This window comes from Mytilus galloprovincialis, chromosome 1, assembly GCF_965363235.1.
Source record: "Mytilus galloprovincialis chromosome 1, xbMytGall1.hap1.1, whole genome shotgun sequence".
NCBI lineage: Eukaryota > Metazoa > Mollusca > Bivalvia > Mytilida > Mytilidae > Mytilus > Mytilus galloprovincialis.
This window is the reverse complement of record NC_134838.1, coordinates 8,063,481-8,076,903: the sequence shown is the minus strand read 5'-3', so window position 1 is coordinate 8,076,903 and position 13,423 is coordinate 8,063,481. Positions and strand designations below refer to the sequence as shown.

General features: G+C 32.7%; 1 long non-coding RNA gene across 1 annotated transcript; it reads right to left on the bottom strand.

Moving 5' to 3' along the window:
* Positions 1-11,085: 11,085 nt before the first annotated feature.
* LOC143064540 (uncharacterized) lies at positions 11,086-13,007 on the bottom strand. Its single transcript, XR_012975271.1, has 2 exons — positions 12,146-13,007; positions 11,086-11,503 (listed from the first exon to the last, which is right to left on the bottom strand). It is a non-coding gene; the product is annotated as an uncharacterized LOC143064540 (long non-coding RNA).
* Between the last annotated feature and the right edge of the window lie 416 nt (positions 13,008-13,423).

Below are 13,423 nucleotides of genomic sequence, written 5' to 3'. Positions count from 1 at the left end.
TCATTATCATCTAAAGCAAAATACCATAACGTAACAGTAGAGATTTCCAATAAAATGACATACGTACCTAACTCGACATACGCACGTAACGTAACCCACTAATTTTGTTAAATGCGTTACTCAAGTTTAACTACGTATTCCTAAACTATGAAACCCATTCATAATAAATTTTATCAATATCAAATATTTCTAAGATGATGAAAAACGAAAGAAATCATGATTTTTATATATCACGTGATTATTGAGATTCCCGCCTAAACTTCACTGACATAAGACCCCGTATAGATACGTACCTTTACCTATCATACGATTCATTTGAGTTGTCTTTCATGGTATGACTTTGTTTTTCCGATATACTTTGCAAAATTTAATGAACATTTTATTATTTGATATTGTATTGCTTTTATTTGTCGTTATTAGATTATTCTCCCTTCTTCTTTTCGTTTTTTCATGTTTTATAATATATAATGTCCGTGGGTATTTATTATCAGATAGATTTTTTTAACGATTTCAGAAAAAATGAACTCAAAGTGTTAATCAGAATGTGTGTCTGTTCCAGTTATTAACTGGGATTGCATCATACTTTATTAAGCAGCATTTCAAACGTTCTCTTCTTCTACAGTTAATCTCCTTAATTTACAATCTCCGGTTCTTTTTTCAACAGGGAAAACATACGTCAACGGGAAGTGTATATTTAAAAAAAAATTAATACAGGTCTTGTAATTTTAATAGTTGACATACACTTTTCTTTCAAATGCAAGTCAACGAACATTAAAAAAAAATATCTGGTGATTGATAATAATGTTTGTAAATAAACGTGTACACCAATTCGTTTTATAGATTGTAATTTGGAAGGTGTTCTTGATTAGCAACTGATGGATTATAATCTGCATATAAACATTGGTAAACTATCGATTTATAGTACATAGTAATTGGCTAAAAATATCCGGTCCCCAAGTATCTCCGTTTAAAAGCGGATGCCAATTTACATAGTTGTTACATTTTAAAGACAACTATAATGTCACTTCAGACAGTCTTTACGGAAATTTTCTTTTACTCTTACTTATCCAATTAGAAATACATTCTAAAGCTATCACATATATTGATTGAGTTAGCGAACATTTTAAGTTTCAATTTTTGTCTCGCTTTGGAGGTACATATATAAAAAGGGACTAAAAACTATGCGACAGATTCATGGAGAGGATCACCAGTGACGGTGTTTCACGACTGAAAAACATTTTATATTCATAATTATATACTTGTATATGAGATAGACTGGTAGCAGGCTATCCCCGAATGCGGGTTCAATTATTTTGTTGGACCCCCTGATCAAATGACTTTTAGACTTATTTTTCGGCTTCTCTACCAAGCATGATGCATTCACGAGTATAAGAGCAGATATTATTTTACTCGTAGAAAGACACGCGTGTCATAATAGTGGTTACGCTCTCTTGTTTCCTAGCATATGAAAATGCGACTCTAAGTGTTGGGCATGTATAAAAAGGTATATACATTTATCATTATCAGTTCATCGTCCCAAATACATACTAGTATGTAATAATTGTCGCTGGATATAAGACATACATTAGTAGCAACATCATCATAATTCTAGCTTTAGGCTAAATCTCCGTCGTAAGTACATGTATAATATATAGCTTGAGGCTTCTTCGTCGTAAGTATTTTAACTTGAGGCTTAATTCTTATCTGATATTTTAGCCATTTATGTCGAGAACTTATTTTACGCATGCATCTTTATGCTACATAGTTTTTTTTTTTATAAATATCCAAGTTAAAAGCCAATAGGGATCATATAATTATGTTTATCAAATGTCCATGTCACAATTAAACCAGTAAGAAAGGGATTGCCTCGTGGGACTGAAGCGAATTAAGCATACAAAAAGCAATTTATAGTATTTCCAAATAAACTCCATGTACCGATCTAATAGTATCCACAGTTGCTGAACACTATCATAGTATCTTAAATACAACTACAACTAATAAGTAAAGAATAATTATCCAGTTTATAATATTGATCAATTATGTCGTACTGTTACACCATTATCCTAGTATGCATGTGCATGTCCCAAGTCAGGAGCCTGTAATTCAATGCTCATCGTTTGTTGTTGTGTTTTCGTTAATTTTTTTGTACATTAATTTGGCTATTAGTTTTCTCATTTTAGTTGTTTTACATTTGTCATTTTGTGGCCACTTATAGCTGACTATGCTGTACGGTCTTTGCTCATTGTTGAAAGCCGTACGGTGGCCTATAGTTGTTAAAATGTCTGTGTCATTTGGTCTCTTGTGAAGAGTTGTCTCATTGGCAATCATACAACACCTTGATTTTGTACATATCACAAATAAAGTATAAACAAATTCATAGACAAAAGCACAGATTGTCTGTAGGACTATTAGTGGCCAAACTGTACAGCATATTAGGGAGCTACCATTTGATTTTTATGGGGGGGCTAGGATGAAAAATTTTGTCCTGCATTTTTTTTTAGTTGTAATCTCTGTCCTGCCTTTTTATTTTTCACTCTATTCGGTCCTGCCTTTTTTTTTATTAGTTTATCCTGACTTTTTTTACCTAAATTGTCATCCTGCCTTTTTTTTTGCAAAGTGTCTCATCCTGCCTTTTTTTTTTACTCAAAACTCCTGTCCTACCTATTTTTTTCAAATTTCATCCTAGCCCCCCCATAAAAATCAAATGGTAGCTCCCTTATATGTAATTTATTTAATTCCATTAGCTAACACGTCAGTATCACACTTTTGTGTTCAGTGAGCTACTAAATCACGCAAAAATTTCAGTATATAGTCTTAAACTTTTAAATTTCATGCAAGATGCATAATGATTAGACATTGTTGTTTTTGAATAGTTGTATTTATCAAAGTCGAACGACAATAAAAAAAATTTCGTGCAATACAATTTGTGCCGGATCGAAGATATTTGGTATAGGGTGTAGTTCCCGATAATTGGATTTATACTGACGAGCGGAGCAATGCGAAATTAATTTGGACAATTATACGCTAAAAATTTGTATAGATATTGTGGAAAACATGAGATTTTCAAAATTATTTTAGCGATTGAAGGGGGGATTACGCTGTATCCTCGAATGCACGTTTAGGTATACATGGACAAACTCCTCATCCCGTACATATGTATAGGCAAAGTCGAAAAACTACTATTTGATATTCTTCAATTAAATCATTAAAAAAAAATATTTAATAAAAAAGTCGAGTACATCTTTTACATTCGGGTGTGTTGGAATCTACTTCAAACGTTAAAAATTGTAAAAACCCCAAAAAAAAAGGCAACCTTCTCGCTTCGAAATTCATTATTTTAATATTTTCATGCTACATTTTGTCTTGGTAGTTTTAAAATTTCATAATTAAAGAAGAACTAAGATATAGGTCAAGTAAAATGAAAAGAAATGATGGGTGTATTTGATTACAAGTTGTTAACTTAATTATTCCATTATAATATTTGTGTCAATAAAATCATTCAAAGTTTAATGAAAAAATATTTAAAGATTAAAACATTGGGGTTGATTTTTACTTAAAATATATTCTAGCAAACGATGCCTGTTCTAAGAGCAAAACATGCATGCAGTGTATGCTCCCCTCCGTCATGCTTCAATGCAATAAGACGAAATACGTTAATTGAGTTAGGTCGGTTATGTCGAGTAAAGTCATTTTATTGGAAATCTCTACTAGTAAGACTTATCATTCTTATTCTTCAGTCAGACCTTTAAAAGAAGCATTTTATTACATTGTAGATAACAACATCTCTGTTTGTAAAAAAGTATGTTGAAGTTTGTTGTAGAGCCGAAAAGTCTCACCTGTCAATCAAACTTAAAACACTATCAAAAGTAATTATTAATTTAAAGAAATTATATGCAATTTTATGAAAGGAATAACAAATACGCTGATTCACAGAAAACAAGAATGACGTTTAATTAATGTCTAGTAAAGTACAATGTTATGACGTATACAATGTAAATGTTGTCGTTGATTGATTACTTAAATTATGTTTTATCAGTTAATCAACATGATAATGACAATAATAAACAAGAATGTTTCCCCAGTACACGGATGCCCCATCCGTACTATCATTTTCTATGTTCAGTGGACCGTGAGAATGGGGAAAAATCTCTAAATTGGCATTAAAACTAGAAAGATTATATCATAGAGAACAAGTGTACTAAGTTTCAAGTTGATTGGACTTCACAACTTCATCAAAAACTACCTCGACCAAAAACTTTAATCTGAAGCGGGACAGACGGGCGAACGGACGAACGAACAAACGGACGGACGAACGGAGGCACAGACCAGAAAACATAATGCCCATTAATTGGACATAAAAAAAAACACACACACATTACCTGTATTGGCAAAATATTCAGTCCTTAAAAATGTTGAACTTCGTACTTTTAATGCAAGCTTTATTGACGAGTGAGTGTAGATGAAAAGTGCGCTAGGTTTACAACATCATAAACCTGGTATGTTGAATGAGTGTTGTTTTATTAAAAAATACCAAGAGAATATTATAAGTTAAATGTTATAATGATATGTATAATTGTCTCCTCCATATCAATCGTACCTTTCGCTACAAATTAGAATGTTGAGACATAATTCTGCATAGTTTGTTAAAAATGAAACCGAAAACAAAAAAAAGTACACTTGAAAAGAAATTGTGAGGAAATAAATTTTACTTAATTTGTGGTAAAACGGACATTCCATATTTGACGAATATTTTACAGTGACTTTGAATTTAAGTTGTAAAGAATTGATTAAATTCATTGTTAAATATACTTAAAAAAGATGGTTAATTTATAACGGTCACTTTAGATTAACTATAGTAAAAGTTAATATCATATGTACAAACACTAATAAAAAATATTAAGAATTAAAATGTCAATTGTTCTTGAACAATTAGGAGGTCTTTCCTTTTGAAATGTAAAATACATGTTCCAATAGAGGTATAACGTATTGAAAAGTTCTTAAACACACAAAAAAACTGTTAAAATATGATAAAAATCAACAAATTCGCTTTTTAGGAGATGACCTTGACTTTTGACCTTGTGACCTTTGTGAAGATCATCAGTCCATAATGTCATTGCAAAAGACCCCATGGATCTAAGACCTTTGGTTCAAGAGGTAAAGCTAATTTTACCTTTTCAGAGCCGTTAACGGGCGTTATGCTCCTTAAGAATATGTCAAATCTCTTCGGTCAAAATGTAAAAAAGTTGTGCCAGAGTGACCTAAACATTTTTCAGTGTTTACTATTTCTGTAAGATTAATCGTTTTTGAGATATCGACCAAAAAGTTGAAAGGTCACAGGTCAAGGTCAACCTTAAAAACTTTTAAAACACTCTAAAAACACCATAAATAAGGTAAAAAAACACATAATTCGCTATCTGGGACATGATCTTGACCTTTGACCTATTGATTTGTCAAGTCATTAGTCCCCAGTGTCATTGCTGAAGACCCCATGGGTCTAGGACCTTTGGTTATATAGTAAAAGCTGATTTTCTCTTTTCAGAAACCTAAAACAGGAGTTATGCCCCTTATAGAAAGGTCAAATCTCTTCAGTCAAAATGTAACAAAGTTGCGTATTAATGACCCAAACATTTCCCACTATTCAACACTTCTGTAAGTATCAAGGTTGCTGAGATTATTCCAGAACAAAGTGCTAGATCATAGGTCAAGGTCAAGATACAAAATTGACCTTGAGGTATTTTTCAAAATCACACGAATCAATGATGAATGGTGAAGATCCTAGGTGTCTACGACTTACGGTTTCTCAGTTTTGGTGGCCAACCGACACCGGATAATTCATAGGGGCATAACCCTACCAATGAGTCATTGAATCTTTTGGATTCAAATGTAACGAAGAACCAGCGTCTGGTCCTGAACAAATTTCACCCTTCGTTTTTTTCTACCTATTACGGTTAAGGTGTTGGAACGATAACCAGGTGTTTTGGTTTCGGAGGGATTACTCCGAACCGACAAAATTTTTCGACTCAAAGGGTGAGTTCCAGATATGTATTCATGACACCGAGACAAAGTGTGAACATGAAAGGGACATGTCTTACAGTTAAGGCGGATAACTTTGTCAAAGTTTGGCGGAAAAAAACATAATAATACACAGAAGAAATACAGTAAGGGGTTTCCCTTTTGAAAAAGAAAAGACCTTTATAACAAGAAGAACACAATTATATCATATAAATGCAGGGAAAGATGTCCATAATTTCGCAATAAACTAAACATGCATACTATTATTATCGATATATATTTAAAAAAAAATAAATAATTCATATTTATTGTTTAGAAATATAATGAAGCTGGGAGGAAAGACACAGAGAAATATCAATTTATAGCTTATCATTATGTTGTCAACATCTGCCTTATGTCCGCATTCTGAACTGACATGGCTTCGTTTTTATGCATCCCGCACTGCCGGTCGGAAGAAGACCAACAGTGACACTATTTTTATTCACCAGAATGAATCACCCTTGAGAGCTGATTTCAACTTGCCAATGCTGTACGCAAAATTGAAAGATGACACATTTACTGTTCCCTGACCTTTAAAATTTTCTTTTTAAGGTTATCAGTAAGTACCAAGTCCTTATAGATGAATATTCAGCAACTACATTATCAATAGACCGATGATTGTGACTTTGTTTATGAAAAGGATATGGAGTGGAACGATACAGTACTGTTTTAAATCTAAACGACTCCTTAAATCATTTTGTTTACAGCACAAACCTATGACAATTCCTAGAATTAATTTGTCTAGTAACCTCGCCTTGTAACATCCGTCAATAAATTAAAAAAATAAGGTACATTGTAGGTCACACCTCCTAGAAAACCCCAAATAAGCAATTTTTAAAAACACAAAATCGTCATAGCGTTATTCTGACAGGTCACTATATATAATATATATCAATCTTGTATTGTATGCATTTACTTGAGTTAACATATATAAGGTAACTTGTTTTTTTTTTATCGTCTATTTTTATTTTTTAAATTAATAAAATGCATGTCAAATTCTAACTATCTAACTAATTATCGAGTTTACTTCTAAAGTCATCTGATGACCATATAAGCGATGTAAATATAAATATAGATATACATAGATTAAGAAAATCGTGTTGTTAGATTATTCTAGGTCTACTTAATTTCATATTATAAATGAAAAATAAATGTTTATTATTGTTTTTTTTACCTGTGTAAGAATGATTCTATGTGGATCGTGTCAGTCAATCAAATGATTTACCTTTGTTTCACCTTCAATGTTGACATTCTTTTTCTTTAAATAACTTTACACATACAATTTACGTGTTATCCATCTCAAGCTAAGGGTTTAAATTGAAGTTGACATGAATACGGATTCAATGAGGTCGTAGTATTCACTTGCAAGTGAATAATTCATAATCAATGTTTTTTTTAGCTAATTTTGACAAAATTAAAGCATACGGACTGCTAAAAGCGAATAATTATTTCACTTTCATAAATGTATGATTGAGCAAAAAAATTAACATATTAGAGTTTTTATATATCTCGTAGATAGTGCCCCTTAAGAGCGAACTGGTTCGCGGAAGTTTGGTAGTACATATGTACTTAACATGCATTTTCAATCTGTGCAAAAGGCAGAATTTGCTCTCCTATTTCGTTTTTATTATTAATTTATTTTTTAGATTTAACGAATCTTTGCACAGGACTTCTACAGTGATCCCAAATCATCAAGGGTTCACTTTATATAACTACATGTATTAGAATAAAATCGTACTGATTTATATGCATCCATGCGTATAACCTATTTTGTTTATAACTTTTACCACCTTCTTGTATACAAGTATTCCTTTCTGACCAGGCCCACATTAATGCTTTCCTTGCATGCTCAAGTTTTGTTCTTAAAGTTTTACCTTTAGGATGAAGAGTTATATCATGTCAAATATGTTTTCCCGATTATATGGACTTAAAAGTATACGAACGTTTTGCTGTTTTTTTCAAACATAATGTTAAATAATAAAAAAAACCTTCGCGCTTAATAGTACATGTAATTTGGAAAATTAACTTTTTAATGAAAAACATTCAATGCAAATGACACGTGAAACGAAAAATGCGTAATATTTAATGCATGATGCAAAGATTTTCAAAAAGTATGGTAATGACCATACGCTAATTCACGGCTGGTAATCTACACACGCAGAACATTTGGTTCTGCAATGAAAACCGTGAGAGGATTTTCCGGTTGTGCTTGAGTGGAGTAATTGTCACCGCTTCAAAAGGTTTGTACAATTCTAAATCTCAATTTTCTTATTCAACTGATCAAAATATTGAAAATCGGAGAATGCTATGCTGTGGTGAATACTTTAACGAAGAGATACATGTATCATTTACTGTTGTACGTAGAGTTGAACTCCTACAAAATCAGTTGTCCCACAAGAAATTGCCTAAAAAAGTGACATTTCAATTTTGAAATGGTTCTATATTCAGACCTACAAGTTCAAATTTAGTTTTTTTTTCGGGCAATGGGTATGAATGTTGTTTTTGGCGGCGTGTGCGCTGTCATGTGTTGATAGACGTCTAATTAATTCCAAAAACTACATTTTTTCATTAAGTCATGCGTTAGGGGATCGGTTCTGATTGAGGACATCGTGAATGCGTGAGGGGAGGTACAAATCATATCTTTATATTCAAGCTATGAGTCGTTGAAACTTACCTAAATTTGGCTACATTGTTCATGAAAAAAATACATATGTGAGTGTGCTTAAAAAAGTTTATGAGATTAGATTTTGAAATAATTGTAGGAACCTTGGTTTAATAATATGTTTCACGAAGAATAAGGACAAAAAATGTTGTCAACGATTTTGTTTTCTTGCTACAAGGAAAAACTAGACCAATTATTTGCCCACATCTGCAAATTTGGAGACAGATTTACAATTCAGTGGCGTAGCTGGGTAATTTTTACGTGTACGCCCGAACCTTGGCGAGGGATATGAGGGGTGCCAACCGCTCAATGTTAAAGCACCTGCTGGTAGTGGGTTCGAAAGGGACGAAGCCCCCGAAAGCTATCGAGAATGAGATACCGTAATGATTCCTGTCAGTAATCAAAGCGCGAAAGCGCTGTAAAGGCAGTTAATTACAGGTTGTGTGTATTTCTAGTCCAGTTATATCATTATCTTCCATAGAACAGAGGTGGTTTGTAGAATTTAAGATTTAGAGTTCTTTTGTACCTAGTTCACCTATATCTATAGTCTACTGTTTACAGTATATTTTCTGTGCCTCGCCATGAAATGCATTTTTAGCCATGGCCTTGTCAGTTTGCTTTTTAATTTATGAGTTTGACTGTCCCTTTGGGGTCTTTCGTCCCTCTTCTTTAGACATATAAGAACTTTTCCTTTTCAATATAAATAGACTATTTTTAATTATTGATTGTATACGCATATTCTATGACTCCCATAAAAAATAGTTCACAAAGATTGACTAGTCTCTGTACTGTGTGTATAGCAAGAACATCAAGTAACATAATGGTAAATGTACATAGTAACACATCAACTTTTTTGATGACCATACCTGCCAACTGTCAGTATTTGCAGAGTATTTCCCCCATCGAGCTCGAGGCTCCCAAATGGAAATTTTGTAAGAGCAATTTTGTCGACTATTTTAAAGAAAACAATTAATTCAACAATGGCAATGAGCTTGTTTATGCACGAAGAAGCCAAAAACCACATTAGAATATATTTGAAGGGAATCCATGACAAATCGCCCCATTAGCAAATAGCCCCACTTTTTCACTAACTCGCCCCACTTTAAAAAAAAACTGCCCCAACCTGGATAACCAAATCGCCCCACTTGTGAAATGTGTTATATCCCTTAATATTACTCCTGCCAACTTGCCCCACCTAATAGAAAACAATAATATCTAGATAAATATATTATTAACCAGGAAGAATTTACTAATGTCAACTCGCCCCACTCATGTAAAAAGATGTTATCCCGTTGTATATAAGTTAAATTCCGTTAATATTACTCCTGCTAACTGGTCCCCCCTTATGGAAATCGGTGAAATCTAGATAAATATATTATTAACCAGGATGAATTTAGTAATGCCAACTCTCCCCACTTATGGAAAAAGATGTTATCCCGTTGAATACAAGTTAAATTCCTTATATTGCATTATGATACAATTAACAGGTTTCTTTTCAATTGTTATGCAAATAACTAAGCTTCAAAACTTAGTTATTCTTCAACAATACATTTTTTTTTAGAATTATAATTTCAGTATATCAATAATAGTAATTAAATAAATTTTCGGTTTGTTTGTATTCTGTGTAGATTAGTTTTCATTAAAGTGGTGCGAGTTTTTATTTTTAATTATATATATATATATATTAATCTAAATATTACCGTTTTTTTTATAAGTAGGGCGGGTTGGCAGGAGTAATATTTAACATGATTTAACCAATCTCACATGTGGGGCGATTTGATAAATCAGTTTGTGGCAGTTTTTTTAAAAGTAGGCGATTAGCCAGTGGGGCAAATTGTCCTGCTTCCATTTGAAGGCCCCCTTGAAGGTTTTGTATGACTATATGAACCATCTTTCACGTAAAACCCCCATGTGCATTTTGAAAAGTTGGCAGATATGTTTCTACCTCCAGGCAAAATCTACCGGTATGAATGAAAAAGAAGTTTTCAATTAAGGCTCTGTGGCCATAACAGCTGTCTCATTAGCATTATAACCACTTCCCATATTTGCAATTAAAACAATAAAAGAAAATTATTCAGCGCAAAAACAAAACTTACTTGTAAATATGAAATTCTCTTTACAGTATGAGTTTTTCTCATTGTTTGAGATTGTACAGTAGTACCTGTAACTGCTTATACCTATTTCTTATTCACTTTTGTTTGATAAACTCACTAAATTTCATGTATATACATTGTACCACATCTCCTTATTTTTATATGCATTCCAATAACATGAACAATTGTAATTCAATTCTATATACCAAAGCAAAATGAACTGCACCACTTTCATTCACTAGTATGCATCTTTTGGCAAAATACAAGTTCTTATTAAAATGACACAAGATATATTTATTGATAAAAAAATAAAATTTAGTATACAACTCTTTAACAGGTATAAAAAAAAAACACAGCTGTGTCATAACTTGTGAAATCTGTGCTGAAAACATAGACATTGATGGTATTTGAGTAATTCCATATGTGAAGCTCAACATTAGCTCGTCAGTTGGTGGTGGACAGTTATAGTTCCTTTCTGCAGGCTAGGATGAATGACTTTTCAGGAAAACCAATTTCACAAATCAAAACTTTCCTCTAGATTTCTCCTACAATATTCATCCAGTTTAGTTCTTTTGGTTTAATTGGACACCGTCCTGATTTTTAATTTTGCAAACCATTCAGTCTCTTGCTTGCAAATGGTGCATGAAAATAGGATGGGTATGGCAGTAGACAAGTCTCTTTAAAGTGGGTTTGTGCCCTGAAAAAAAGTTTTATAACTTAAGTTTTTTTGAAACTTGTGCAACACACATACCTAAATAACTATAACATAGAAGAGAGCATCATTCGTGTCAATGTTTTGTTCCTGTTTACATTGTCATTGATATTTTTTCAGAAAGCCTGAGGCATAGCTCATGAATTCCTGTCATTACATCCTAAATTAACATAATTACTGCTAGAATAATTATCAGTATGATATACGTACACTATCATTGTACAGCCCAAGTCTTCAGTATATATAATTGTTGCATTCATTCACTCCTGTGTTCAGTCGTTCAAAAATATTTAAACATCAACAAATGAACTTTAATAAGGACAAGAAAACACTAGAAAAGATACGTACATACAACCCGTGTTTAAGTGTATTTGAAAGAGAAATATATCTGGTTAAACGATGTATAAAGGAGGAAAAAATTGTAGATATTGCATTACGATGCTTTCTACCTAATAGCACGTGGATATGTTTACATATTTAGACTTGACCCAGTATGACCCGTACCTTGTAGGTCACCGCCGTCGTTTAAACACCAGACTACAGTCGTGTATAAGACAATAAAATGCTTAAGCCTGTACTATTTGTGTGAAGTAAATGTGTTTTTTCTGTACATTTAAATTGTTTTACCTGATAGCAAGGACGTATATCTATCCGTTTCCGTCTCAATTCACTTTGTCAATTTCTTAGAGCTTCTTCAAAACATACGTATTACTGCGCCCGGAAGTGAAAAAAATATTAGAAATCCTCGTAAAATAATGCTATTTTCAATTTTGTGGAATCCATTTTGTTATATTTATTATATAAAGATAAAAAAAGTTACGATTAATTATGAATTTGCATATCATTATACGGAACGTTTATGAACTATTTTTCCATAGCTGTAAGTCGGTCATTTTGGCGGGAAATCATGTACACATACACACGTAGATTGGCTGGTACCTGATCGTAATGTTACACATCAGATATATCAAATAGCTAATACCCGGAACGTAGTACCGGGAACCAGGATAATACGTAGACAACATACATAACTAATACCGAAATTGAAAACGCTTTACGGTTTCTCGTTTATAAACCGAATTCCGCTTTGAATTATAGAAGATGCAATATTAATCATGTTCAGTCGACTTTTCATTGTTATATCAACGTCTGAACTAATTAAAAAAATCTTTAGATGTCAGATAACACTCGAAATTGACCCGACCTCTTTCCACACGGAATACAAATAATGATAGTTTGTAGTCAGGTTGACTGCTTATAATGCAAAATACACATTAATAACAAGTTCTATAAAACGAACAATACACACTGATAGTTTCTTTAGTCCCCAATGTAAATGAAAGAAACAAAAACCATATCATACCATAAAAAGAAGAGGAGAAATTCGAACATTTCCGGATCTATTCCTGGCCAAAAGACCCCCTGCATAAATTGCGTATGAAAAGATGAACCTCATGACTTGAAAGTCAGGCCTTAAAGCACTGCCTTTAAAAAATCATTGAAAGCAACATACTTTTGAATCAAAATGGTGTGTTTGTTTTGGTTAAATCATGTGTGATGGTCCATCAGAGTATTTGGACAATTCACGGCTGGTAATCTACACACGCAGAACATTTGGTTCTGCAATGAAAACCGTGAGAGGATTTTCCGGTTGTGCTTGAGTGGAGTAATTGTCACCGCTTCAAAAGGTTTGTACATTTCTAAATCTCAATTTTCTTATTCAACTGATCAAAATATTGAAAATCGGAGAATGCTATGCTGTGGTGAATACTTTAACGAAGAGATGCATGTATCATTTACTGTTGTACATGGAGTTGAACTCCTACAAAATCAGTTGTCCCACAAGAAATTGCCTAAAAAAGTGACATTTCAATTTTGAAATGGTTCTATTTACAGACCTACAAG